The following is a 4,786-nucleotide window of genomic DNA, read 5'->3' as shown; positions in this document are numbered from 1 at the left end:
ACTGTATTTCATGAAGAAACCCTCTCTCTTTTCCTCCGTACCCAAATCTCTAAAAAGGGGGAACAACGGAGCTGATCCAGATTTGCGTCCGATATGACGTAATATCTGAAATGTGGACCCACGGCCCTATCAGAAACGTTGCTATCAGAAACAATGCCCGACTGTTTTGGACGTAATATGGTCGGTGTTTACATTAGCATCGCTAACACTCAGAGCTAACCTGTACTGGAGAGCATGTGTGTGAAGAAGCAGGAAATAAAAAGGAACTCACCTTGTGGTATAACCAGCAAGAGAGAAAGCCTTTGAGCTCCATACTGATTCAGATATAATCCTTGATAATCCATGATATGGCGTTTCATCACGGCAGTATTTACTTTAGACAGTAGCTGCCGGGTCCCGCATGAGCTCAGACCCCTCCTTTTTATTTTGTTATACATTTTTTTTAAAGCTTTATACCCCAAATCAGAACTTTTGAAACAGGAAGTGAAATAGAGGGATATGAGGCATGGCTAGAATGGGTGATCTGTTTGTTATTTTGAGCAAAACACTTCATAGACATGTTTTTTATATATTTGTATATATCTGAGACCTATGCTATTGCCTAAAAATAGTATGATAGGTCCACTTTAATATTGACGAAAAATTATTAAAATATGTTTTATAAGATAAACATATTTTCCTGATAATACTCTCAAAAAAACTGAACTAAACGTAAATATAATTTGAACACTTTTATAAAAAGATTTTATGAATCACCTAAATATGTTGTACATGTTTTTAGGCTCCACCTGTCAGTCATTTGACGTCATCAGTGGCTCCGCCCACCAGCTGCCTCCGACAGGTGAGACTTTAAACAGTTCAAATCTATATTTATATTTACATAGGTCCAATCAGATCACTCCTACCAGGTAGGGGGCGGGGCTTATCGCAGGTTTGTAATTGTACAACCAACACCATATTAATTATCTCTCTTTTTTTATTTATCGTTTTCAGTCTGCTTTAAATGTGGTCTACTTATTTTATACTTAATATTGACGACAAATTATTAAAATATGTTTTATAAGATATTTTCTAACCTGATAATATTTCAAGCTCAATAAACGTCACTACATTTTTCTTACATAATTTGGACACTTTTATGAATCACCTAAATATGTTGTACATGTTTTTAGGCTCCAGCTGTTAGTCATGTGACATCATCAGTGGCTCCGCCCACCAGCTGCCTCCAACAGGTGAGACTTTTAAGAGAACATGAGAACATGCATGGGAAAGGTCGCAGTAACAATCCCAGAGAGTAGAGATATGCAATGCCTCGTTTGCAGATTTAAACTAGTGTGTAAATATTACAACTTCTTCCAGTTATTACGACTTTTCATGTCTAAAATATTCGACTTTACCCACATTTCTTTACCTCCAAAATGCTCAAAATGAGATTTCTCTCCTCGGCTCTCAACAGAAATTCATCCATAATTAATTTAAAAGAAAATAGATTGTTGTTGTGCAGTTGAGAACATATTCTGATGTTTGTTATATGATACAGAGAGATTTCCCTCTGTAGAAACCTTAGACTCTTATATTTCAACAACATGAAACAAGGAATTTGAACCTGGCTTCATCCAAACTAACAGCCATCGGTTTCGGAATTCCCCTGTGAGCATAAAGTTAGATCTAAGACACACGCACGCACGCACGCACGCACGCACACACACACACACACACACACACACACACACACACATAGCAGCCTGTTGTTTACTTCTTGCAGCAGCGCAGTGAAGCCTGTTAAAACTGGTTTTACACAGGAGAGGGGCTGTGTGTGTGTGTGTGTGTGTGTGTGTGTGTCAGGAAAATCCCCTCTTGTGGTCACATTTCCCATAATTTAGTGCCGCCCCCTGCAGGCTGAGAGAGGACACTGCAGGATGTTTTTACACCAGAGGAGAAACAAAGGACATGAACAGAGAGGAGTGAGAGGGGCTGATATGATGAAAGACAAACATAAAACAAATAGTATAACATATTTTTGAATAAGAGGCAAACACACAAGTTGGTAAATAATGGACATTTTCTCAAAATGTTTAATTATGACATTTTTCTTCTTCAGGGTTTGGCGTCTCGGGTGCGTTCGGTGAGTGTTGGAGAACAATGGCTGCAGAGCGGCCCCTGCAGGTCAGTGTCTCTACTTTAAAGAGTCCTCTCCTGCTGATGTTCAGGTGTATATCAGTATGTAGTGTCTCTACTTTAAAGAGTCCTCTCCTGCTGATGTTCAGGTGTATATCAGTATGTAGTGTCTCTACTTTAAAGAGTCCTCTCCTGCTGATGTTCAGGTGTATATCAGTATGTAGTGTCTCTACTTTAAAGAGTCCTCTCCTGCTGATGTTCAGGTGTATATCAGTATGTAGTGTCTCTACTTTAAAGAGTCCTCTCCTGCTGATGTTCAGGTGTATATCAGTATGTAGTGTCTCTACTTTAAAGAGTCCTCTCCTGCTGATGTTCAGGTGTATATCAGTATGTAGTGTCTCTACTTTAAAGAGTCCTCTCCTGCTGATGTTCAGGTGTATATCAGTATGTAGTGTCTCTACTTTAAAGAGTCCTCTCCTGCTGATGTTCAGGTGTATATATTTCTGTGTTTCTCGGTCAGGAGGATTCGTGGCGAGGCGAAGAAATGTCGTAAAGTTTACGGCATCGAACACAGAGACCAGTGGTGCACGGCCTGTCGCTGGAAGAAAGCCTGCCAACGGTTCCTCGACTAAAGAGGAAGAGGAAGGTGAAGAGGAAGAAGAGGAAGAGGAGAATACATTGAAAAATGTACTGGAATTTTTTTATTGACTCCCTTTCTTGAAATACTTAATTTTCTATACAAGTTTCTTCCAGTTATTTCGACTTTACCCCAAAAATTCTCAAAATGAGTTTTTCTGTCCTCTGACCTCAAAAGACATTTTTACAGAATGATTTCAAAAGAAAATAGATTTTTGTTGTGCAGTTGAGATTATGTTCTGATTATATCTCAACAACATGAAACAAGACATTTGAACCTGGCTTTATCCAAACAAACGGACTTTCGGACTTCCCCTGAGAGGATTATTCTTCTTCGACTGAAGAGGAAGAAGAGGAAGAGGAGGAAGATGAGGAAGAGGAGGAGGAAATACTGAGAGAAGACAGACTGAACCAGAGGGACGTTTTGTGGAATCTGAGTTTATAAATATTTTCCGTTCTCATTTTTATACTCTTTCTATACAAGTGTCCTTTTTTTTTAAATCTTTGAATGTATTTTGTAGACGTCCTGTTTTTATGATGCACACGTTTGGGGGCAGCTATGATGTGACCTTTGAACCATTGGAACTCTTGAATTATGAGATTTGAAGCAGCCGAATGGGGCGAGTTATAAATATATAAATACTGCTGTTTATCGAGATTATTCACAAAAACATTGAAAAACAGAAACGTTGACTTTAAAGGTCCCCAATTATACTCTTTATCATCAATATATGACAGGTCTCAGATATATATAGAACAGGTGATAAGTTTGTGTTACCTTGGTTGCTGATTGGCTAATGGTTACACAACCCAAAACCCATTTTCAGACAGGTTTTTATAGAAATAGATCAGGACAAAAAGAGTGAGAATCTTTGTTCCTGAAACTTTCAGAGTCTCTTTAGAAGAGGGGACACATGTTGATGTAGAAGAGACATGAAGAAGAGGGGACACATGTTGATGTAGAAGAGACATGAAGAAGAGGGGACACATGTTGATGTAGAAGAGACATGGAGAAGAGGGGACACATGTTGATGTAGAAGAGACATGAAGAAGAGGGGACACATGTTGATGTAGAAGAGACATGAAGAAGAGGGGACACATGTTGATGTAGAAGAGACATGAAGAAGAGGGGACACATGTTGATGTAGAAGAGACATGAAGAAGAGGGGACACATGTTGATGTAGAAGAGACATGAAGAAGAGGGGACACATGTTGATGTAGAAGAGACATGAAGAAGAGGGGACACATGTTGATGTAGAAGAGACATGAAGAAGAGGATTTTGCATAATAGCAGACCTTTAATTAAACATATGAAGTCAACAGATACTGTATTAGGTTAGCTTAAAGCGATAATATTAAGTTGCTGTGGACATAATACATTTAATTAACGTCAACGTTTCAGTTTTTTCAGGATTGAATATCTTAATTTAAAAATAAAAATAGCAGAGTTATTAACATTATCCCTGTAACATAGAAAAAAGACTAGTTGCCAAATGAACAATTAAATATAATGCTAATTTACATTTCTGACCGTAGTTCCGACCGTAGTTCCGACCTTAGTTCCGACTGTAGTTCCGACTGTAGTTCCGACTGTAGTTCCGACTGTATTTCTGACTGTAGTTCTGACCGTATTTCCGACCGTAGTTCCGACCGTATTTCCGACCGTAGTTCCGGCTGTAGTTCCGACCGTAGTTCCGACCGTAGTTCCGACCGTATTCTGACTGTAGTTCTGACTGTATTTCTGACCGTAGTTCTGACTGCAGTTCTGACTGCAGTTCCGACCGTATTTCCGACCGTAGTTCCGGCTGTAGTTCCGACTGTAGTTCCGACTGTATTTCCGACTGTATTTCCGACCGTAGTTCCGACTGTATTTCCGACTGTATTTCCGACTGTATTTCCGACCGTAGTTCCGACCGTAGTTCCGACCGTAGTTCCGACTGTATTTCCGACCGTAGTTCCGACCGTAGTTCCGACCGTAGTTCCGACCGTAGTTCCGACTGTATTTCCGACCGTAGTTCCGGCTGTAGTTCT

At 39.6% G+C, this 4,786-nt stretch overlaps 2 long non-coding RNA genes across 2 annotated transcripts; one reads left to right on the top strand and one right to left on the bottom strand.

Moving 5' to 3' along the window:
• The first annotated feature begins 779 nt into the window (after window positions 1–779).
• Window positions 780–3,565, top strand: LOC104960126 (uncharacterized). The gene is made up of 4 exons (XR_799954.1): window positions 780–841; window positions 1,173–1,232; window positions 2,102–2,166; window positions 2,639–3,565. It is a non-coding gene; the product is annotated as an uncharacterized lncRNA (long non-coding RNA).
• A 599-nt stretch (window positions 3,566–4,164) lies between these two features.
• On the bottom strand, window positions 4,165–4,780 carry LOC104960125 (uncharacterized). Its single transcript, XR_799953.1, has 2 exons — window positions 4,538–4,780; window positions 4,165–4,310 (listed from the first exon to the last, which is right to left on the bottom strand). It is a non-coding gene; the product is annotated as an uncharacterized lncRNA (long non-coding RNA).
• Window positions 4,781–4,786: the final 6 nt, after the last annotated feature.

This window comes from Notothenia coriiceps, unplaced genomic scaffold (assembly GCF_000735185.1).
Source record: "Notothenia coriiceps isolate Sejong01 unplaced genomic scaffold, NC01 NC01_scaffold00031519, whole genome shotgun sequence".
NCBI classification, from domain to species: domain Eukaryota; kingdom Metazoa; phylum Chordata; class Actinopteri; order Perciformes; family Nototheniidae; genus Notothenia; species Notothenia coriiceps.
Note: the sequence above shows the minus strand (reverse complement) of the source record. Positions and strands in the feature narration are given on the sequence as shown.